General features: G+C 36.2%; 1 protein-coding gene across 2 annotated transcripts in view; it reads left to right on the plus strand.

Annotated features, from left to right (window-relative positions):
- Positions 1-26,113, plus strand: part of LOC134225898 (ecdysone receptor) — a 917,337-nt gene that overhangs the window by 321,442 nt on the left and 569,782 nt on the right. The gene's annotated exons all lie outside the window — the stretch shown is intronic.

The raw sequence follows: 26,113 nt of genomic DNA on the forward strand, positions 1-26,113 counted from the left end.
AATAAGTTTTCAAGCGTGACATAGCAATGCATGCAACACAAAGGTTTTCTTTTTGTTACCTCAATTGAAGCGTTAGAATATTTTCTAGTGATTTAATTTATTTCTTTGGTTGGAATGTGTAGACATTTGGGTTGATTGGAAATCATAAAAAATGCGACTTGATACAAACATTATAAGCTCTTTGTGGCACGATGTGGGTGAAACATCGTTAAAGTTAACAGATAATAAAATAATTCCTTGCACGTTTTACAGATCGTACCATTCAAAGTTTCAAGCGCAAAAAAAAAATTACTGATCATTCTGTAAGTATTTTGACTATTTTAAAAACATCAACTTCAAAATAGATTCTAGAATTAGTACTAATGATTAAGAAGGGGCCCTCCTTAGCCGTGCGGTAAGACGCGCGGATACAAAGCAAGACCATGCTGAGGGTGGTTGTGTTCGATTCCCGGTGCCGGTCCAGGCAATTTTCGGATTGGAAATTGTCTCGACTTCCCTGGGCATGAAAGTATCATCGTGTTAGCCTCATGATATACGAATGCAAAAATGGTAACTTGGCTTAGAATCCTCGCAGTTAATAACTGTGGAAGTGCTTAATGAACACTAAGCTGCGAGGCGGTTCTGTCCCAGTGTGGGGATGTAATGCCAATAAGAAGAAGAAGAAGAAGAAGATAAAGAATGGCAGATCTATCAAAGATGTCAGAGTTATAAATTTCTTGTGAAAACGCTATGTTCTTGGTACAACTTCAAAAGGGCACCAACGGGTTCGAAGCACCAACGAATCTGATCAATGAACAAAAGGGACATTTTATTGAAATTGCTTTGCATTTAAATAATTTCAGTCAGATGAATTGTAATATCAGAGGTGTCGCGTTTAACCTGCCCGACTAGTAGGTCATATCAAAATTATATCAACCTATGTTATCATGTTATGCCAAATTTTTATAACAAAATTTGTTAGAAACATGGTGCCGGTTGTTGTTAAAATATCAAACTTTCTATCAAAAATTACACTACTGGAAACAAAAAACTATAAAATTTTGTTACAATTTTATCATAAAAATAACAAATTTTGATAAAAATTTAAAACAGAATCCGGTACAAAATATATTGTTTATGTGCAGTTGGAAATTTTTACAGGTCGTGATAGGTCTCCAGATTGTGATCAACAATCAGAAAATTTTGTTTTTATATGTACAAGAATAACAACATTGCAATAAAGGCAACCTTTTCAAATTATATCAGCATTGTGATATCTGGCTGGAGGACTTTGCTACATCTATTTTAATTTCCTACTGTTGGGCAATTCGGTGTTAAGTATTTTTTAAATCATACATCATAATAATGTTAAAAATGTGTTCAGTGTCTGTTATGTTCTTCTAGTCGGGTGTGTACTGCACAGGTGGCAATTTTGTCCCCATCATTCAAACGCTGGATATTTTTCTTGTCATTCTAATTCAATTATATATTTTGATTATGCCTTTCGTTACATGTTTTGCACACGCTAAAATGAACTACTCAAAATGGAGTCAAATCCTACCCAACAAACATTCACTAGTTGAACTAACATCAGTGTGACGATTTAATTCAGCGCTGTGTTGAATTATGTCTGTACTATTTCTTATCACAGCTTCTGTTCAAGCTTTGTTCACACAATTTTGGCGAAGTTATACAACTACAACATCTCATTTTGAAAAACAACTTTATTAACTGATTCGTTAAACCTTTAATAAGCATTTTACTAAACCTCAATTCAGCTACATGAGAATTCTTCGAAAATAATAACACATAGAAGGTAACATCAGTAAGATCTCCAATGAACGTATTTTGAAGCAATTGCTATTTTCATATATGTAATCATTTTAAAATTTTCCTAAATCGGGTCTCGAACTGCTGTCATTTGATCATCCGCCGGTAACGTTGTCATCCGCGCCATCCTTGATTTGTTAGATATGGCTCACTCAGTGCATAACATAAATAATCTTATTGCTGAATATGAATCATAATTGGACTCTTATTCAATAAGTCGATCTGTCAAACTACAGTTTGTTAATAACTGTACAAGATTTTTATTTCAACCATTGTTCAGCCAGTCATAACCATCGCACACTAGGAAAAATACGTAAAAATAATGTCGATAAACGATAAAATAAAATCCGTCCCTAATGCTATTTATGGATTTATGAAAATAAAATCAATGTATATTCGGCCTTCCTCAGAATCTCTTGATAATCGGTTGCGATATGATTGTCAAATGCTAAGATTATTCCAATTTCGCAGCAATAAAGATCAACATCCATGCGATAATATTGGGATTCCACACATCAAAGATTCAATAATTTTCCGATGTTATTCAACGGCGTTATGTCCGGCTTTTAGTAAATTTAGTTTCGCATGAATGCATGATTTTTTTTATTGCTCCAGCAGTTTCGTTTGTTATAATCTCCGACAATTATTGCTCCAGCAGTTTCGTTCGTTATAATCTCCGACAGTTTAATAAATCACGAAAATAAAAAGCATGTCTTGAAAATAAATCATTATTTTTCTATAAATTAAAAGATCTAGAATCCAGATTTTCTCTCAAACTGAAAAAGCATGTTTTTTCCCACTGTGCGATAGATCAGATAAATGTGAAATCCAATGGTTAAGAAGGACAAAGGTAAAGAAGGATGTCTAATGCCTGCTTATTAACTTACTATTCAAACTCAATTCGACCACCCTTTCAGAGCATCACATCATAGTCGAACAGAGAACTTTAAAATCATTAGTTCAGTTCATTGTTAAACTTCCCAATGTGCTGAAATGTGATTAAACGAAAACGTAAGTTCGACTTCAAATAAAGGTAGTAAACAAATAAATAGGCCATGTCGAATATTAGTTAGATTAAATACTGAAATGAAATCTGTCTAGCAAATTATTCAGCATCCATTTTATTCAGCTACAAAGATCACAAATAAACAATAATTCAACCTGGATGCTTGTTTGTAGCTTGTCGTTGTTTGTTGGGTACTCATTTTCATTAAAACCGCGAAACCCAAAATTTGAGTAAAATATGCTACTTCAATCAATTGATGATTTCGTGAAAGTTAAGCATGGTCTTCCATCATTTTCTGATACGACAGATGGGAAAAAGTTTATCTATCTATCTGAGTGCATTTTACGACAAAAAGATACCTAGTTTAAGTGCAATCATCATTTTATTTACTCAAATTTTGAGTTGTACGTTTTTTTTATAAAAAGGAGTTGGATTCGACTCAATTTTGAGAAGTTCATTTTTAGCGTGTACCTATTGGATGATCGGAAATTATGCACGTATTTTTATTGGCAGCATGTAATGTTCGTCAAGCAATATACTGCGATGGAGGCGCGTTATTTTTTACTCTACGCTGCCAAAACGATCCTCCGCCACACACTGACCTCTATGGTATTTAAAATTGGGAGCGGGCCATTTGGCATAAAGTCATTTGGCATAACGCCATTTGGCATAGGGTCATTTGGCATAAAGGCCATTTGGCATAACGGTCATTTGGCATAACGGACATTTGGCATAACGGTCATTTGGCATAAGACGAATTTCGCGCCAACCCTTCTATGGGGCTGGCAGCACCATCTCAGAATCGAATGAAACTTGGTGGGCATAAAGATATGGTATTTCTAAGCCACTCTGCATACTTAGTTTTTCAAAAATTGTCAAGAGTAACATTTGATGAGGGCCTAATTTTTTCTCATGGATTTTTTATAAATCGATGTATCTCTAAAATGATAAGACCTACAAAAAGTGTTGTATGGCGGACTGTCGTGAAATTCCCAAGTTTTTGGAAAAATATCAAAAATAAAATACCGATTTCTACACTGAAAAAAAAAATAGTTTTAAAAATTAAAATCGATATTACAAAAAAACCTCATCTCAGAAATCGATGAAATTTTTTCTGCAGATAGGCATTTTAATTATCTAACTTTTCTGGAAATAATGTTCCTGTGACATATTTAAGGAAAAAAAGTTTTTCTAACAAAATTTTTTTCATGTCCATATTGAGTGAAAATTTATCAGCGTGTTTTATGCCTACAGCGCCAATTATAGGTTCAGCAGCCTATCATCAACCAACGACACATCTCGGACGTATAAAAATTTGTTTGGGAAGCAATTTAGCATAATCTAACATAATTGTGGACCAACATTTGAAAAGGGTTTATGTTTTATTTGACTTTCTGTATCGAAGTAACTCAAAACAATTACAAAAATAATTATTTTGGAAACGGGCAATGTTGCCGAAACGAAACTGAAGTGATATTTAATTGTAATAGTGGAAAAGAAGATGTTGTTTTTCAGCAAAGGCTAACCATTGAACGGTGTAATTTAGAAACCGTTATAAAGCCTGTAGATGATTTTGTATCGTATTTTATTGAAAAAATTGATAAACTTATGACATTGTTTGCAAACAACAATACACTTGTACTGTTAGATTTATCTGAAAATTATCCATTCATTATCCAAAATGCTGCTCAAGGTTGGAATAATTCCCAGGCAACAATACATCCATTCGAAGTTTACTTTAAAAGAAACGGTTAATCATAAAACGTTAGCTTTATTAACCAGAAGTAATGGCCCATGACACAAAAGCTGTTCACTTATTCATTTCAAAATTAATTGACTTTTTGAAACAGTCGATCGATTTTACGAAAATTACTTTTGTGTCTGGGTGAGCTGCAGCACATTATAAAAATAAAAGGAACTTTGCAAGTCTGTGTAATTTAAATTCAAAACATTTCTTAGAAGCACAATGGCACTTTTTTACAACATCGCACGGAAAAGGCCCTTGCGAAGCTATTGGTGGCACTCTCAAACGAATGGCAAAACGAGCAACTCTTGCCAAAGATTATGGAAATACTATCAAGACTCCTCGGGAGTTGTACGAATGGGCGAATGGGCACGTTTTCAATCAAACAAAAATATCACTATATTACATTTCTGTTATATCACGAATGAGCAATACCGCCATCGGGGGTGGCAAAAGGTCTGGGGTGAGAATCGGTCATCGCTCTCACCGCGAGCATGGAGGGCGTAGAGCAAAATCGTTCAAAAAGGTCTCTTATATTTTTGTCTTCTTGTCCTCAGATACATCCATTCTACAAGCATTCTAAGTAGTTGAAACAGTGACCCATTCTCAACCCCATTTGACCCATTGTCACCCCCGACGACGGTACTCAACAAAAGTTTGATGAACTTTTCAAAAAAGCAAAAGCTCTAATTGGCACACAAAAGCTTCATTCTTTTATACCAATCGCTCATAATAAAATCCTGGCTAAAAATATTCCAACTCAGATGAAGACCCAAAAGTCTTTGAATTGTTCGACAAAGTTTACAAATTAAATTAAACAAATAAAATTGAAGAAATAATTTAAAAAATGCGGAAAATTTATTATTCTTTAAATGTGCGTTTACCGGAAATCCCCCAAATGAAATTACCTACCGAGCTTCATCGTTTGGAATCAAAATGTTTATTTGATAAAAAAATCGACCTCCAATTTTTATTTTTGCTAAACCAATTTTAATCTTTACATTCATTAATTTATTTTCTCGGTGAACGAAACGCTCTTTTATGTTTCAGACTTCATAGTTCAGACAAATTTACAATAGTCCATCAAACATCACAATTTTGTAAATCTGGTCATTTGTGTGTAACATTGATATAAGCAATCTAGGAAAATATACGCCCTTTCCAAATGTTGGTCCACATTAATGTTAGATTATGCTAAATTGCTTCCTAAGCAATTTTTTATACTTCCAAAATGTGTCGTTGGTTGATGGTAGGCTGCTGAACCTATAATTGGCGCTGTAGGCATAAAACACGCTGATAAATTTTCTTCTTTAAATATATCACAGGAATATTATTCCCAGAAAAGTAAGATAATTCAAATACCTATCTGCGGAAAAATTTCATCGATTTCTGAAATGAGGTTTTTGTAATATCGATTTCAATTTTTAAAACTATTTTTTTTCAGTGTAGAAATCGGTATTTTATTTTTTGGATATTTTTCCAAAAATCTTCTAGGAATTTCACGACAGTCCGCCATACAACACTTTTTTGTAGGTCTTGTCATTTTAGAGTTACATCGATTTATAAAAATAAGGCCCTCATCAAATGTTACTCTTGATAATTTTTGAAAAACTAAGTATGCAGAGTGGCTTAGAAATACCATATCTTTATGCCCACCAAGTTTCATTCGATTCTGAGATGGTGCTGCCAACCGCTGGTCGAGTTGGCGCGAAATTCGTCATAACGGACATTTGGCATAATTGTGACCAGCGTCAAAAGTAAGGATCTTTTGGCATAACGGACATTTGGCATAACTTTTCTTTGCGTTCGCTGAATGGTGACTAAGTGGTGCGGGAAACACCCCGGAATAGTAAATATAACACCCAATACAATATTAAAAAGACATTATCCTATCGTTGAAAGAATGCATTTGCAATGCAATGCAAAAGTAGGCGCATGCTCGAATTAGAGCAATGGTGGATGTAATCCCTTCTTTAGAAGTAGTCGTGTGGGCGGATTATGGCAATGGAGGATATGATCTCTTCTTTAAAAGTAGGATGCCCAGATTAAGGTCATGGTGGATGCGATCCCTTCTTTAAAAGAAGGCGCTTGCATGGATTGTGGCAATGGTGGATGTGATCCCTTCTTTAAAAGTAGGCGCATGCTCGGATTATGGCCATGGTAGATGAGATCCCTTATGCGTTTGATTCGTGGCAATGGAGGGTTTGATTCGTTCTTTAAAAGTAAGTGCTTGCCCGGATTGAAGCAATGGTAGATGTGATCCCTTCTTTAAAAGTAGGCCCTGCCCGGATTATGGCAAATGGTGGATGTTACTACTTCTTTATAAATAGGCGCTTGCCGGGAATAAATCAAATGGAATAAATCAATGGTAGATGTGATTGTGCCGAGTAGCACAATTGAGATTGATTTGGTTGCAGTATCTCATATGTGACTTGGTTGGTTTTAGTAACTCGTATACGACAAGTGTATTGCTTGAGTTTTTAAAGTTAGGCGCTTTCCCGGATTAAGGCAATGGTGCATTTGATCCGGTCTTAAGGCGCATGCCCGGATTGAAGCAATGGTGGATGTAATCCCTAGTTTCAAAGTAGACATATGGCCGGAATAAGTCAATGATGGATGTGATCCCTCCCTCGGAAGCAATTCTGCCGTTTTGTTATTTCATTCTTCCGGAAAATGTCTACCATCAGTCTAAATTCATCAAAAAACAGCCTCGACCTACTTTATCTACGCTAAACATTACATGAAATATCCCTTTCGTTTTCACAGTTCAAAATTATGCCAAATGTCTGTTATGCCAAATGACCCACTCTTTTCTTGCAGTTCTAAATTATGCCATATGGCCTTTATGCCAAATGACCTTATGCCAAATGGCGTTATGCCAAATGACTTTATGCCAAATAACCCAGACCCTTTAAAATTGTACTGGTTTTTAATTTTTTTTAATTATTCACTTTGCGATGATGATGTTTTCCTTGGAAAGCAGAATAATTGAACATATAGTATTAAGCAGGAGGTCGTGAATTCAATTCCCGGCTCGTCCCTTTCCTATATTACATTTTTATGGTCTGTGTTGTATCAAAACGATTCCTAGCTCCCGTGGCACCTATGAGAGGTCGTAGAGTTCTTTGCATTTTTCTTAAATAGGTGTCCAACTAAACATCCTTCCCCTTCCTCAGCATTCGCAAGGACGTGGCCAGGACAGATCTCGATTGTATTGCTTTCAGCCAAGAGATAATCATTAGTCCCAATTCAATATCTGTGGTAACGGATGAAAGCAATGCTACTCTCATTCACTAGTCCAGGTTTGTACCACCTACGAATTTGTGCGAATGGCGCATCGCTAAATATTAGGGTAGGAGGTTCGGTTGTGGGTACAGTTCGGTTATGGGCACCCCTATGTATCTTTTGACAGATAAGAGATGCTGTCCTTTTGAAAACCGTCATTTGTTTGCTATAGTAGCATGATGTTTTGTGCTCAATATCAAACCGGATGGGCATCTCTACTTTGAATTAGAAACAAATCAATTTTTTGTACAAGAAAAACAATAAGAAAGTTTTTTTTTGCCTTTTTCAAAGTGTCATAAATTGAAGTGATTTAATTCAAAAAGTGTATTCTAATGCGTATTTATACAGTAAACTTAATCTATTTTGAGGCTCAATGATTGAAATTGATTGAAATAATGAGTTTATTTCATATTTTTGTTCTTTGAGCATGTCTAGTTTATATACACACACTTTTTGGAACAAAGCGTTGACCGATTTGTTTGCAACAAATTGCATTCGACGGGGAATCCTATCCCATTCTTTCCTATTGAAAATTGGTCAGATCGGACTATGGGATCAACACTTATGACCAAAATATGATTTTTTGTAATGAACGAGAAAGGCACTATTACCGGGTGATTAATCAAGATTTTTTGACTGTGAGGTATATCAATAAAACGAAAATCAATGAAAAATTTAAACCCATTTACCTAAAGTGCTATTTTAGACTTTTCTTATGTGATTATTTTTCAATATCCTCCCTAATGCAACGATGGAGGCATCATCACTGCTAGGTGGATTGATCTGAGTTTTTAGTGCCCTCTGGCCAGGGTTGTAAATTTTCGGCAGCACTGGATGAAGGTGATGTTTTTTTATATCATGTTTTTATTTTCTTCCTGCTTTGAAATCAACCTCACATTCCCGGAGAGGCAGAAAAGTAAACAACAGAACTCACATCACCCACTGCGCCGCGAAGATGAAATCTACCACAGCAAAATGTACACATTCACCCAGCAAATTGAAAAAAATCACCACGCGTTTAAATGGGCCACTCACAGTCATATGGTAAGGAGCGAACTGAGCAGCATGTCAGAGTGACTTGTGAGTGGCTGAATGCGAAATTGAAAGGTCGGTGTTGGAAATGATTTTTCGGCTGCACCCAGTCGCACTCACCACGGCGGCGAAGAAGGCGACTGCAGATTATACTGAGATCCATGTTTTTCACTGCACTGACTGTGAAATATTTCTACCCTGCCTCTGGCTATTAGAATGAATACATTATTCCTTTTCTTTAAATCTGGGTGGTTTCTATTCATGCTTTTTTTTATTTTTAGCTGCGTTTTCAAGGGTGTCCACAACCGAAACACAAAATGGAAATGTCCAAAAATGTCAAATTTTCTAAATTGGTAATATTTTTTTTAAATCGATGAAATCATACTAATTTCTTTGCTAGTAGTAAGGTTATACGTCTAGCTTTCCATTGCTATACAAATATCGGCAAAAGATTAACTAGGGCCAAAGTTATGGACCAAACACAAAAGGGTGCCCACACCTGAACCTCCTCCCCTATGTTTGACAAAAAACTTTGTCGTTCAAGGAAGTTTGTTCGACATTTGATTCATCCACACGGAATCATTTATTCGATGTTCAAAACTAATATTTGGACGAGATCGGTGGTCTAGAGAATGCCGCTTCTCGACTATATGAGAGTGCCTTGCTTCTATCTTAGTGATTTATTAGTCCCAAATCAATATCTGTGATAACGGATGGAAGCGATGCTACTCTCATACAATAGTCTAGACTTATACCACCTACGAATTTGTGCGAATTGGTCATGCTATTGCCATTGCATTTCATTTTGACGCATTCTTAGAAATATAGACAACTTATGGAGAAGCATGGTTGAAGGCTTAAAGCTTTTCTAAAGTAATGCATTGGTAAAAGAAAGTGACCAACTGTAACTGTACCAGTTTTGGCCATGTTCCTAATTTGGGCCGTTTCTCGCATAACTACGAAAAAAAGCCATGTTTGAGAGTTTTATTAGCTGTAACAGAAAATATATTCCATGGAAAACTGTGGAAACTGATCGATAGTTTTTGAAAATTATGCTTTTTTCAGGGTTGACCAAATTAGGGTAGCGAAAACCGGTATACTAACCCTATTTGAATTAAAACAATATCGCACAATCACCACTGTAACATGTAACGCGTAAAAACTTTGTAGAACGTAGCGCTGAAACTATCAAATTAAAAAAAAATCTGAAAAAAATTAAACTAAGACAGAAAGTTTGAAACGTTTCTGTCCGCGAGCACAGCCTTCTTAAATTTCGCACATAAGCAGTTTACGTTTGCTCAGTATTGCTGAATGATTTGCTCTAAAAAGGCCCAAAAAGGGTTTTCAAAAGTCGTCGCTATCAGACCGGAATGAACGGCCGCTAGAACTTTACCACTGGTGGACTTCCGGCTGTTTTTCGGAATTCTAGTGCGGTGAAATATTTCAAAGTCAGATTCGAACACATGTCAGGAAAGTGTTTGTGAGTTAAGCCACATCTCTGTCAAAGCGATGACATCGTAGCAAGTATCCAAGATAGCCAAGCGATAATCATCGATGCTAGAGTTCATTCCTACAACGTTTTGATAGGTGATGTGATCTGTCGAATTAAATAAGTAGTGGATTCAAAAGTATAAGATTGCTAATGTCGTTACTGTTCGTGTGACTAACATCTAGGTAACTTCGACCTGGCAGCCAAGGTACCGGTACTACACAGCAAATAATTTTGAAAATTCAACGACGTGTAAAATTGCAGCTCACCCCATCAAACGAATTAACATTCGATATTCAATTAAATTTGATTGAATTTTACAAGCAAGCACCGTTTAAATTTATTTTGATTTAAAAGAATAGTGGGATCGATTGAATGTTACGTTTATTTGCATGCTCCGAATATGTGCATGAAAATACATTTAAAATCACAACATATTTTTAACTGTGTACAAGTGCCAAACTGATGTTGGTGATGAAACCAAACATGCACTACAACTTGATGCATGAATTATGGTCAATTGAAGCTTGTTGAAGCTTAATTTGGCAAAATAAACTTCAATCATATCTTTGATCAACTCGTCCATTTGTCTGGATATGAGAGCACAAACGATGTATACTGTTCTATTTTCTTTTCTTCACAAACGATTCGGACAGCCCAGCGGAAAGGCTTTGACGTAGGATTACGTCTTTCCGGAACATTGGGGGGTCACGAAAAGTGGACAGGAAGTATGGGCTTATAACTCAGCCGTCTTTCAACCGATTTTAAAGATTTTGGTGTTAATCGATCGACGAACTCTTTAAGATTTTGCTCAACTATCGAAAAAATGCATTCAAAGTGCTGAACTATTGAAAAATAGAATTTAACTAGGCACTGAAAAATCGGTAAACCAACCAATCGCGTATGTGCATCGCAAGCACAGACATCAAAATCGTGCAACCTACGGGCTCGACTCCTAAATTTTCTCGGAGAGCGGGCATAACGATGATGCTCGTAGCAGCAGTCTCAGCAGAAAGTGGAACATCGAGAGGCCATCGCCAAAAGCAACAATCTTCGGACTATCGTTTAGTTACTGTTAGTGGCGCGTTTTGGAAAGAAAATCGGTTCTTCTCAGGACCAAAATTTTATGAGAAGATAGAGTTGATTGCAAAAATGGCGGCGATTACGGTCCCCGCATACCAGTGGCGTCACTGAAAATGTTTTCTTAACAGTGACTATTTAGCAAAAAAAATTTACGCGAGATACGGACTATCGTTTGTTTGCTATCAATGATTAGAAAGGCGCATTGTGGATCAAAATTGATTCTTGTCAAATGTACTATTGAGAGGTAGAGCCGAAATATTTTCTTCAAGGTGCACAACATAACCGCTTGGCGACGGTAGAAAGTTGGAATCTGCTATCTATTAAAAGTGCGGAAAGTAAACAATGATGACGTCTCACATCATTGAGTTGCGTCAAATGAGATTTTCCCAAGATTCTGATTTCGGTGTACTTGCTGTTTATTATTGGAAAGGCGCGTCATTGGAAACAAAATCATCTTTTTACACGAGAGAAGGTTGAACCGAGACAAAAATCTTCAAAAAATGCAAATCATAATCGCTTGGTGACGGGCAAAATTATTTGGCTGTTGCAGCCGATGCGCTCCTTGCATGGAGACGTTGCAAAACAATGTATTAGAATGGATGACGTCTATCGTGTTCCACCGGCAAATCCTAAATTGGCTGACAGTGGCATCAGTAGTGGAAATTCATTACAAAATTTTGATTTTCGGCGTGCACGGTACGAAAATTCCTCTCCTCTATGAGTGAGACTGTGGCTCTGAAAAGGGCCGTTTTAAGTGAATCTACTTCTTCGTTCATTCACTAGAAGCTGACTTACTTGGTGATGACTTTGGAACCCTCCGAAACGGCGGGCTTGACCAGCTCGACACGCACGAAGATGTCGTTTGTGAGGCTGTTTATAATACTCGACGCCTTCGATGAGACGCCCTTGATGATGTTTCTCCTCAGCCTTTTCAGCGCCGGTGATTTCTGGTTGGCGCTGCGATGTAATTGTCCTGCCGATTTTCCGAGAAAATCAGACTTCGGCTGGTCAGAATACGTTTGCATGGAGCTCGAGACCCCGCCCCTTTGAGAGCCGTATCATTGGCATCGGCTTGCTTGCTCCGCCTTTCTTTCGTTCGATGCCAGTGCTTTCGTACATAACCATGGGGATGCTGCGAAAATTACTGAAAACAAATGGGTTCTTTTCAGAATCATAATTTCACACGAGAGAATATTGAGCTGAGACAAATATTTTTCAAAGTACAAATCATAAGCTTTGTTGCTGCTTGTGATTGGATAGGCGTATTGTGGAAAACAAATTGGTTCTTATAATAACTATCATATTACATGGGAGTATTTTGAGCTGAGACGAATTTTCTGCAAAGTCCAATTCATAATTGCTTGAGAACAACAGAACAACGCCGTATTTAAATAAATATGAAAATTTGAGTAAATTTTCAATCGAATATCATCTCTAATCCCAGCACCCACTAAACAGGGGTATTCTTGAAATAAACATTTTCTCATCAGGTTCAACTTGGCGTTCAGTATGCATGCATTCTCTAGCACAGACATCACTTTTCAATAGCTAACGTGATGCAATTTTCAGATTTTGTTCGATATACAGTTAGTGTCTCGTATCACATCGGTGAAGTGAGAAACATTAGTTGTGCTTAGAAGAAGTTTATTCGATACTAGTGAATACAGTGGGATGTCGCAATACTTGACAGCGAAGTATAAACGCGATTCCAGGAAGCGTGAAAGGGATCAACAATCGGACGCACCCTCAAAGCTTCCAAGGACGGACGCTGATCGGGCACGGAGTTATCGGGCCAAGTTGAAAGCGGCCAAAGGTAGTACGTCGTCGGCTACCGGTTGGGACGCTGGCGAAGGGCCCTCAACTCGAGGTAGGAAGTTATTATTAGCAGCAAATGAGTAAATATATATCAATAATGTGAACTAATCTTCAAATTCTATGATGACAGTATAGAAATTTTGCATTTTATCATTTTTGTGATCCTGCACATCGCCCATCACTCGTCAAAAACAGTTCATATTAAAAATTACCATGTGTCTCCTACCATCTTCCTATGAATAGGTGATGGAGTGTAATAGCGCAGCAAACCTTTGAAAAGCAGTCACAAAAATTTAAGATATTTCCATAATTTGAAGGATACCGTGGATAATCGAATTTCAACATAGGTAGGTCAAACTTCGGACGCTTCAATTCGTATGAGAAATTTTCTGAAATATTTCCTTTGAAATGTTTCGTCAAGCTGGATCGAAAGGACTAATAAAATTAGCTTAGTATAGTTACGTTCTAGTAAGACATGTTAATTCAATGCGACGAAATGTCTAAAAAACAATCTGAGCTGTGCAATTAGAATTGTTTGCAATAATTCTGCCCGGTACTGTGTAATCAGGTGTTCGAAGTGTACATAAATCTTTGTGTTCGAAATATGAATCCAATGCTGCTGATTCATACTCAAACAGAAACTGGACAGTTTCATAAATTGCAAACATTTTTCACAAAATCTCGCACATATTAGGATAAGTGCCAAAAAATGAGTGACAGCTAAGCGTTCAACAATCAAGTGGAAGAGAATTCCCATTCCTGACATTTATTACTCGTTTTTTAACCGAATTATTTGATTGAACGCATGTAAGGAAACATTTTCTCATTGGGATATTATGGCCAAATTATGTTTTTTTTTTATAGAGACTTGTACTGTCGATATCTCAGCAAACGTTTAGTTGCTGTAACTCATTGAATCTTTTATAGAAAATGAACTAAATAACGCATTTTTCTGAAATCTCATTGACCATTACATTTTGCTTGACACTCAGATGTGCAGATTTTACCGAACAATGGACAAAAATTGATTGTGTAGCAAATATTTGTAGATTTTAGTAACTAACATTATGCGATTCACACAATTTTGTTGGGGGTACCACAGCCTCATGCATGTAAGGCAGAATCAGGGATTGAATCCTAAAGAGAAAGAACAAGTCTATCACTTATCATATCTGTATACATATACGATATGTAGCATACCGCGAGAGACCTTATTCGCAAGCTATCATGATAGAGAACTGATTCGGGAGACTATACACCATGATGAATTTCTTTTAGAAAGCTCCAAATGCGCTGGCTCTGATGATGCATTTCAACTTGTTATATACAGCTGTGCAGTAACCCACACGAAAGGAGCGAAAACAAAGCGAGAATCACCATTTTTCTGTGGGGGCTGCCTATCCGATTCTGTTTTTTCGCACTTGTATACAAGTTTGATAAATTTGTTATCATGGCTTGTTATGATTCGGAACAGTTTTTGCCTCCCTTTTATCGTTGTTTGTTATCTGTATTTTTTTCAAAAACTTCTGTAGAAACAATTTCTTTTTCAAAATTGGGTTTTTTAATTTGGAAAAACCAGGAAATGGAAAACAACAACATTGTCCTCTCTTGTAAATGTTGGACAAACTCAACTCGTAACAAGCGTCTGTCCCAAACTGCAGCAGAATAGGACAATGACCGCCTGCCGTGAATTTAGAGAAGTAGTCGGTTTCCGATGATGTTTTTGATTAAAAAAGTATCAGTTATCAATGTTTAGACATAAACATAACCATCTGTTAAAATGATTTTTGTTTTACTTTTGAAATATAGAAGTTATCGCATTTTGAAAAGTTTACAACAATATCCTCTCCATATTTGTTGCAGATAAAATGGAACGCAACATTGTTTTCATCCTCTGCAGATGAGGACAAAAAGTTATCGCTATTCTCTTTTGTTGCTTTTTTTTTTTTTTTTTACTAATTTTATTTGCTAATTATCTAATACATGCATTCATCTCTTAGACTAGGTGTTCCGTGTTTTCTTAACACTATCATCCTTATTTGCTATGTTATATTTTTAGTTATTATTAATACATTTCAATTGCCTCTGGCAGTTAGAATTTTTCCTCTGGTTGAATTGAACCATGTAGGAATTACAATGTTTTCAACTTAAACTAAACTTAACCTATTTAAAACTAAGGGTACAAGGAGTTAATCGTTGAAGATTGCAACGATTTTTGTCTAAAATTGGAAATTATTTTGTTGGACATTTGTTGCAATGTCTCAATATTAGAAATTCTATGAAGTTCATTGGTACTATACCACGGAGGCAACTTCAGAATCATTTTCAAAATTTTATTTTGAATCCTCTGGAGTGCCTTCTTTCTGGTATTGCAGCAACTAGCCCATATTGGCACAGCATACAACATGGCAGGTCTAAAAATTTGTTTGTAAATCAAAAGTTTGTTCTTAAGACAAAGTTTTGATTTTCTGTTTATAAGTGGATATAGGCACTTAATATATTTGTTACATTTGGCTTGAAGGCCTTCAAAGTGATTTTAAAGTTAATTTTGATCTAGCAGAAGTCCTAAATATTTAGCTTCGCTAGACCAATTAATTGGAACCCCATTCATAGTGACAATATGTCTGCTAGAAGGTTTCAAATAAGAAGCTCTCGGCTTATGTGGGAAAATTATAAGCTGAGTTTTGGAAGCATTCGGAAATTTTCCATTTTGCAAGTAAGTGGAGAAAATATCCAAACTTTTTTGCAATCTACTACAAATGACACGAAGGCTTCGCCCTTTGGCTGAAAGGCCCGTGTCATCTGCAAACAAAGATTTTTGACACCCTGGTGGTAAATCAGGTAAGTCAGAAGTAAAAATGTTATACAATATAGGCCCCAGTATGCTGCCTTGGGGGACACCAGCCCTTACAGGTAATCTATCAGATTTAGTATTCTGATAGTTTACCTGCAGCGAGCGATCTGATAAATAATTTTGGATCAGTTTAATGATGTACAGAGGAAAATTAAAATTCATCAATTTTACAATCAAACCTTCATGCCAAACACTGTCAAATGCTTTCTCTATATCAAGAAGAGCAACTCCAGTCGAATATCCTTCAGATTTGTTGAGCCGAATTAAGTTCGTAACTCTTAATAACTGATGAGTGGTTGAATGCCCATGGCGAAAACCAAATTGCTCATCAGCAAAAATAGAATTGTCATTAATATGAACCATCATTCTATTTAAAATAATCTTTTTCAAACAGTTTGCTTATTGAAGAAAGCAAACTGATTGAGCGATAACTAGAAGCCTCAGCTGGATTTTGTCCGGCTTCAAAATTGGAAACAACTTTGGCGTTTTCCATTTATCTGGGAAGTATGCCAATTGAAAACATTTGTTAAATAAATTAACCAAAAAGGATAAAGAGCTCTCAGGAAGTTTTTGATAAGTATGTAGAAAATACCATCATCACCCAGGGCTTTCATATTTTTAAATTTTCTAGTAATAGATCTCACTTCATCCAAATTGGTTCCCAACGAAGGGTCAAAACATTCTCTTGATTGAGAATGTCTTCGAAGCTCCGTGTAACCTGATCCTCAATTGGACTAGTGAGACCTAGACTAAAATTATGGGCACTCTCGAACTGCTGAGCAAGTTTTTGAGCCTTTTCGCCATTTGTTAATAAAATTTTATTTCCCTCTTTAAGCGCTGGAATTGGCTTTTGAGGTTTTTAAGAATTTTCGTTAATTTCAAAAGGGTTTCGAACTGGGATCCAACTTGGAGACATTATTCTCAAAGTTGGTATTTCTCAGAATAGCGAAACGTTTTTAATTTCATTTTGCAAATCTCGCCAAATAACTTTCAACGCGGGATCGCGAGTTCTTTGGTATTGCCTTCTTCTCACATTTTTAAGACGGATCAGTAGCTGAAGATCGTCGTCAATAATAATGGAGTTGAATTTAACTTCACATTTCGGAATTGCAATGCCTCTGGCTTCGACAATTAAATTTGTCAAAGATACGAGAGCATTATCAATATCACTTTTGGTATCGAGAGGAATATCAACATCAAAATTCCTATCGATATACGTTTTGTATAAATCCCAATCAGCTCTATGATAATTAAAAGTAGAGCTGATTGGATTATAAATGGCTTCTTGTGAGATTTCAAATGTCACAGGAAGGTGATCAGAGTCAAAGTCAGCATGAGTTACCAATTGGCCACACAGCTGACTTGAATCCGTTAAAACTAAATCAATTGTAGAAGGATTTCGACTGGAAGAAAACAAGTTGGTCCATTGGGATATTGAATAGTATAATATCCCGCAGAACAATCTTCAAATAAAATTTTACCATTGGAATTGCTTTGAGCATTATTCCATGAACGGTGTTTGGCATTGAAGTCACCAATTACGAAGAATTTTGATTTGTTGCGAGTCAGAATTTGAAGATCAGCTTTCAATAAATTCTTTTGCTGCCCATTGCATTGAAAAGGCAAGTAGGCTGCAATGAAGGAAAATTGTCCAAAATTTGTTTCAACAGAAACTCCCAAGGTTTCAAAAACTTTGGTTTCAAACGAAGAAAATAATTTATGTTTGATACGTCTATTAATGACAATGGCGACCCCACCACAGGCGCTGTCAAGACGATCATTTCTGTAGATAAAATAGTTTGGATCTCTTTTAATGGAGAGTCCTGGTTTTAAATACGTTTCAGTTATAATGGCAATATGCACATTATGAACTGAAAGGAAGTTGAATAATTCATCTTCCTTACCCTTAAGAGAGCGGGCATTCCAATTTAGAACTTTCACACAATTATTTGGATCCATTGAAACGGAGTCCGATAACAATTTTTTGTGTGTACTTTATACCAACCTGAACAGCTTCTGGTATGGTATTTGCTTTGAACATTGCATCAATCATGTGATGCAATTGTTCAGTTAAAAAATCAAAATCGGAAGCAGTCATGCTACCTGAATCGGCAACATGACCATTATTTTCCGTTGAGACATGGGTATAAACCTCATTTTGAGAAGAGAAATTTTGTCTACCAGCAGCGATGTTTGCATACGTAGGTACATTGGAAAAATTGGAATTTACTGAAGTGCTTGCTACCCGTTGACGAGCGGCAAAATTTGTTTGTGAATTGTGGTGGGTATGAATTGCTCGACCGGTAACCGGTTTCGAAATTTGAGCGTTTGAAAAATTTCTACCCGTCGAATCTGGGATCCGATTGGAATTTCCCGTCATCAATTTTGCACGGGAATTCAAAACTTTTTGCGTGAAGGGCATTCCCAGAAATTGGATTTATGATTGCCCCCACAGTTTGCGCACTTAAATTTATTGGAATCTTCTCTCACAGGACATGCGTCCTTGGCGTGAGAGGTTCCACCACAAATCATGCATTTAGCATCCATGTGACAATGTTTGGTTCCATGACCCCACTTTTGGCACGTACGGCACTGGGGGGGGGTGTGGAAATTTCCTCCAGGCCTGCGGAGATGTTCCCATGTAACACGGACATGAGACATAATACAGGCCTTTTCCAAACTTTTCATATTATTTAGTTCACTTTTGTTAAAATGAACTAAATAATATTCTTGAGAAATGCCCTCTGGGAAGTACCAGAATGGGATTTCTTTTTCATCTTAATTACTTGGACTGGTGAAAATCCAAGTAATTGAGAAATTTCAATTTTAATCTCATCCAGTGATTTATCATCACTGGGGAGACCTTTCAAGACGACTTTGAACAATCGCTCAGTTTTGTCGTCGTATGTGAAGAATTTATGGCGCTTCTCAGTTAAATAGTGAAGAAGACGTTTGCGATCGTCAAAGGATCCCGGCAAAACGCGGCAGTCACCCTTCCTAGCAATCTGAAATGAAACCTTGATCCCCTGAAGGTTACTCAAAATCTCATTCCGGAAGCCAGAAAACTCGGCAACAGATACCACAATTGGCGGAATCCTTTGCTTTTTCGCATGAATCGAATCACCTGGGCTAGAGGTAGATTCGATTTGCTCAATTTCATCATTAATCAAATCGAACTGATTGCTCAGTTCGATTGGAGAAGAATTATTTCCGATATTAGAGTTAGAAGGAATATCTGAATTCTCCAGCTTCCTTCTATTTTTTCCGCGCTTGGGCAGGACGGTCTTGAAACCTTGTTTCTTTGAAGGAAGTGGAGAATTCAGAGACTTCTTCTTCCTCTTGTTTTTGTTAATACTCATTGCTGAGCGTGGAGACGTGACCTTCTAAGAGGTTTTTTCCCAGAACGGTGTCCCTGCAGGATTACCACCGCTTGTCGGAATTTTACTTCCGCAAACGGGTCCAACGTAAAACGAAGGCACGGGTCCTTGCAAAGATCGTAACGGGATCAGTGGGTACAAATAGCGCTAAGAAGCACCGTTGAAATTAAAATAGCTTCGAGTAGTATTAAAAACTTCCTTCCGCAAAGAGAGAAAGAACCGCACAGCACGAAAGCACGATGCGGTCTGTGATCTTTTGTTGCTTGTTTTTGCATTTTATAGGGCGACAATTACATTCCTTGGGAAAAACATGTTGTTTTTTTATTCATTCCAAAGAACACCTTTTTGTGAGCTACGACATAATTTTTTTCTTTCTCGCAGAACCTAAATTTGATTATTTGGCAGATAGCTCACAGGTTGACAGTTCGGCCCATAGTAAAATCAAGTTCAATACACGAAATTATTGAGTTTTTAGAAATTGATTCAAAATAGTTCCCGTGCTCCAAAATTCATGAAGTTTTGGATAGCTGTGCCCTAGTAGCACAGTTCAGATCAATTTGGTCGCAGCAACTCTAATATGACTGGATTTGGTCACATATGAGCTACAGTGACTGATATGTGACAAGTGTGCTACACGGGAGGATATGCAATAATGTCGATACCCCTAAAGAACTCAATTTCTCCACCATCATTTGAGGTCTTGTTTGAGGTTCATTCGACATTAATAATTCTTCCACAATTTTCCTTATTTTTTTGATTTCTTGAAAAGTCTTTCAATTTATCTATCCGAATCAAAACAATTAGCAATCTTGGCTATACAGTATAAAGACAACGTTGTGTCTGGAATCGTTCTCAGGCCGTCATTTAGATCGTTGACCCGAAAAGGAGCAGAAAGTCGAAAGAACAAAAGGTCTGAAGGACGATAGATAAAAAAGAGCCAAAGGTTAGAGAAGAAAAAAGAAGGACGGGTGAAGAAGAGGGGAAAAAGAAAGAAGGAGGATGAAAGATAGAAGGGAGAACGAAAACAGGAATGATAAAGAAGAAGAAAATAAAAGAAGTGAAAGGAGGAGGAAGATGGAAGAAGGAAGAAGGCTGAAAAAAAAAGACAAAAGGAAAAACGAAGAAGGAAGAAAGAAGAAAGACGAAGGAAGAAGATAGAGGGAAGGACGTAGATGGAAGATGGAAGACGGAAGAAGGAAGAAGGATGAATGAAGAAAGAAGAAGGAAGAAGATGGAATAAGGAAGAAAGAAAGAAGAAGTATAAAGAAAGAAGAAGAAAAGGTGAAAAAAGTAGAAATAACAGAAAAAAGAAAGTAGAGAAGAAAACAGATGGAAGAAGGAAGATAGAAGATGAATGAAGAAAGAAGAAAGAGAAGGAGAAGAGATAAGGAAGTCCTTATATAGACCTTTTGTTTATTTCGAGTATTTGTCATTCGGCCTTTTGTCCCTTCGGCTTTTTGTTTCTAACCCCCTTGTCTATATACTTAGGCTTAGCGGTCACCGCTAGAAGTGATATTGATACGAAAAGCAGTCGGGGAAGCATCGTGACAGAAAGGCCGTAAAGATGGTTCTTAAAAACGATCCTCGGGGAATCAAATCGCTAAGCGTTCAGCAATCAAGTGGAAGACGATTCCCATCCCTGATATTTATTACTCGTATTTTACAGAATTTTTATGGGGATATGATGGCTAAATATCACCATTTTATCGAGCTTTGTACTGTCGATCTCTCAACCAACATTTAGTCGGTGAAACGCATTAAATATGTTATAGAAAATCAACCAAATAACGCATTTTTTCTGGAATATCATTTAACATGAAATTTTGCAAAGCACACAGATGTGCAAAGTTTGCCGAACAACGGGCAAAAATAGATTATGTAGCAAGTAGAAGTATCTGTTCTATATCAATAACAATAAGGCAATGCGCATATAAAATGCATTGATTTCACGCAATAATCAAGAAACATGAGAATAATTATGCTCGTCTCACGTAATTTCTTTTAATTGAAAACAATTTGGTGCTTTAAAAAATGAAAATTAATCACATTATAAGAAGTGATTTAGCTGAAAACATCATCACCGCCATAAGCGCAACCTATTTCAATAACATTCAAGAATAAGTTAATCCTATGCCTGTAAATTTATATCAATAATACTGTTTCCAACATAAAACACAATGCACACTCATCACTTGTGTGTATACGTAACGATATGATTGCAGTGATGCTGAATTCTACAATGTACTTTTGTAGTTGAGTTGAAATATAATTACGAAATTGCTGTTTTATTTACAGTTTTTCAACTTATCAGTTAAATTTTATGTTTGTCGTAGATTATCTTTCGATATTCCTACCTTTATTTTACAAACATAAGAGTTGAATTTCACAGTAATAGTTTATTCAAAGCATTTTGAAATAAAATCTAGGTCGGCAGCCCTTGAGAGTACCACGCTGCAAGGCATATCAACAGTTTGGAATACGGGCATGATAATTTAGACGTTGTTCGAAATAAAACCTATATCAAACTATAGGAATCGCGTTGGTTTTTCAAATATAATTATATGTATAGTAAAATGTGTGATGCTTTATGTGTTGTGAAGTGAATTTCTTTAAGGATACACTTCAAAGTTAGCTTTCTGAAATTGAGTGGAAAACAACGGCGTGAAAACGGATGAATCTGCTAGTAGCAATCGAGCAGTGCATCAAACCAACAGTTCAGAGTAGGAAATTGAAAACAAAAGTGCATAATAATTTAATCTTTGATAATTTGATTCTTGTGCATTAAAACATTACTTCAAGAAAATCTTGAATAATATTCGCTGGAAACATTCAAGAATGAATGTTCCATCCATTATTGTGTACATAATGATGTGAGAAATGTAATGATAAATTGATTTTTATTTGGTTTATCGACGGTTGGGATTAATATACGGCTACATATTAATGTAGGAACAGATACCCTATTTGTAGATTTTAGTAATTAACATTATGCGATTTACACAAATTTGTATGGTGATACCAAAGGCTTTAGCATGTAAGGCAGAATCGATTGTGTAAATAAATAATGACTAAAATAAAAACTCCTCCTAAAAAATTAGGAATTTTCAAAAAATAATGCAAAAATTTCATATACAATACAAAATTTCCACGATATAAAAATGTATTATAGTCAGACCTCCATGAGTCGATGTTCTATTACTCGATATTGACTCATGGAAGCATATTATGCCATATTAAAATAAAAATCAGAAGAGTTATGTACAAGACACGACCGCTCAACGTAAACTACGTAAAACTGATCACTGGTTTCGAACAAAACTGGCATAACTCAAAATATGAACATTTTTGGATACGGCCTTTAAAATTTTGTTAATATGTCCGCAAACAACCATGATTTGGCGATTAACGGCTTACCAGCGATTCATGCTAATTTTCAATAGTTTAATCATAAGTTTCAATATAATAAAATAAAACTGTCACACTCATGGAGAGATTCTGCGCCGAATGATATATAAAATCTCAGTTAGATAAAGGCGCTATTAACGTTTAAAATCATACATAATTTCGTGACGGTCCCCATTTTCAAAAATATCCGTTTAAAACAATGTATCCGATTCTTCCCCTTAGATTACGCGAAAAAAAAATACCTTCGAACATGCATTCCATGAGTTTTTTTTTCAATTCAGGAATTGTTTCGGACATTTCTTCCGAATATTTTTAATAATTTTTTAGGAGTTCCTTTAGAAATTCTTTCGGGAATTCCTTCGAAAATGATTTCAGCAGAAATTTTTGAAGGAAATTCCAAATGAGCTTCCAAGGAGTTCTTAAAGGAATTTTGGAATGAATTGGAATTTTAGAAGGATTCTCTATAGGAATATCCAAAGGAATTTCTAAAGTAATTTCTCCACTGGATTCATGTTGGAAAATCCGCGCCAGGGGGGGGGGGGGGTTAAAAGTTTCATAAAGTAGTGTACGTCACAATTGAATCGCTCCTAGGCTGCTTTTTTCAGTTGTGAGGCAAATTGTTCAACAGCCTTATGCAATACACACTTTTAATTTCGTGACGGTCTCGAATTTGGAAATTTTCATTCGAATTCCTTCGAATGTGACGCATATTTTATCGCCACATGTTGGAGTACAAAAGTAAGCATGCTGCGTCCGTAGAGCATCGTCTCGGTCCAGCTTGTGCGAAGATAGCAGTGACGTCACATGTTTACATTCAAACTGATTGTTTACATACGTGATGAGCCTGCCTTGTTTTTTGTATTCCGTGGGTCTTCCCCTTAGACGTAGTTTACGTCAAACATTATTTTCTGGGTTACTGTGATAGTCCGTTGCAACAGCATCCCAGGAATTTTTGTATTCCACAACTCGATATTTTTATGAGTCGATAGTCCTTTCAATATCGACTCATGGAGGTTTAACTGTAGCACTTTAAAGATTGCAATTCTAAAAAAAAAAGAATTTTTCATAGTAGAATCAATATTTTCCATTGAAAAAAATACAATATTTCCATAAATAAATTAATATTAGCAATAACCGAATAATTAGCAATAACGAAATTTCCCACAAAATAAATATTATTTGTCACAAAAAATTGAAAATCTTCCTCAAAATATCAATAATGAGCAATAAAAAATTAGAAAATTCCCATGGAAAAAAATAAAAAAGCAATAAAACTGAGCATTTTTTACGCAGATGGCTCCTTCTAAAAGCGTTTATGGAAAATTGATTCAATTGTATTGATTTTTCATTTAAACTAATTTTCTTATTTCCTTACTGCTCTTTATTGATATTTTGTGGAAAGTTTTTTGTTTTCGCCGAAAAAAATTGTTTTTTTTTGGAAAATTTTGAAATTAGGTATTGCTAATATCGATTTATTCATGAAAATGTTGTAGTTTTTTCGATGTAACATTTTGATTTTTTATTGAAAATTCTTGGTTTTATAATTGCAATTTTTAAAAGTGCTAATATATTTTTGTTTCGTGGACCTTTTTTTGTTGTATCCATATTCATTATTTAGGATTTAGGATTTAGGAATATTCATTATTTTTATATTTATTTATTATAATTCTTTGCGGAAGTTATATTTTTATGCCAAAGAACAATTGACGATGGGTCGCTATTTTATTTTATTTAAATTGAAATCTCCAATGTCCAATTCAATGGTTGAGGAAAATTTGATTTGTTTTCAAATCAACTTTCTCTAAAATACCTTTCTGCAGATTGCATTCTTCTGTGCGCTGCGGGTGGAAGAAAAATCGAAAACCAGAGACACATAAGGCACGCGGTTCCTACTCCATTCTTGAAGCATCCTCTTCACCTAGTGTCAGCAGAATGGTGGCTCTTCCATCATCCCTAACTCTCAGTTTTCCACGAGCTTTGCAGTTGCTCGGCGAATACTGTGTGGGTGAATATAGGTACAGCAGGATGCCCGGGTGGGGTGGCGAAGTATACTTTTGATTATTTTCCATTTTGTGCCCTTGTGAAGGGCTGCATCCGACCGTACAGGGCCATTCAAGAATGATGTGTTTTAAGATGAAAAGTTTTTAAAATTTGAAAAATGAAACCAAAAAATAGAAAAGGGTTGTAGTGTTAACCTTTATTTTTCATAAAGAAATTTAACAGTCAAAAAAAGATAAAAAATGACGTCCTTAATTTGGTAACGAGCATTGATGCTGGTAGAAATAATATTTTGCAAAGGTACAAGTCATGGAAATGAAATAAGAGGTCATAAAATGACAGATACAAATAGAATTAAGTCTACTGCGAAAGAAAGCTGCCATGTGCAACTAAATGTACATTAGTGTTACTGTTGGATTGTATTCGACGTTGCACATGCATTTCAATTATCGAATGACAACGGGACGGTAAACATATTAAAATAAGCGTTTGTTGACTGCAAAAGCGGGACAAAACAGAAAAGTGTAACAGGAAAATCCCAAAATGTGTTGAACGTCTTATTTCAACCACCCTCGTAGAAGGTAGTTCTGCGTAGCGCTGATATTGGATACGGGTGGTGTTGAGTGAGAACGATTCGGTGTATGTTTCATTTCAAAATTCACATGTTGGGGAAGGTTTTTCTTCGTGTTTGCTTGGTTAGACTGGCTCAAATAGCTGGACACTATACAGAGTGAGAAATAATTACTTACTGTGAAAACAAGATTAAGAGTACAATTATTGTTTGATCATACTTTTACTCTATATGTGGATAGTTTGGGTATGAACTAAAATTTATATTTTATACAGCAATGCTGTTATTTATTTGTGAACAAATGCGCAAAATGTTGGAGATTTGTAAAGGTTATCAAAAGATGAAAAATTGTCGTTCATATTTCCAAACCAGTCTGCCAGACACCGCCATCGAGTGGAAAAACGGAAACGGGTTGTGCAGCAGCGTTCGGGAAGGATCTTTATGTGTTCAAAGTACTGCATTGACCTAGATTTCTATGTACTTTCCACTTGCTTTAGTGGTGTTTGATATGTACACAGAGCCCATCGTCGTCGTCGACGTCGTCAGCAGTAGGAGCGATGGCGGTTGGATGGCTGATAGCTCTCTCAAGATTACAGGGACTACCGCAACGACAAAAGGAAGGAAAGATACTTTTTTATTTGGTCA

Source organism: Armigeres subalbatus, chromosome 3, assembly GCF_024139115.2.
Source record: "Armigeres subalbatus isolate Guangzhou_Male chromosome 3, GZ_Asu_2, whole genome shotgun sequence".
NCBI lineage: Eukaryota > Metazoa > Arthropoda > Insecta > Diptera > Culicidae > Armigeres > Armigeres subalbatus.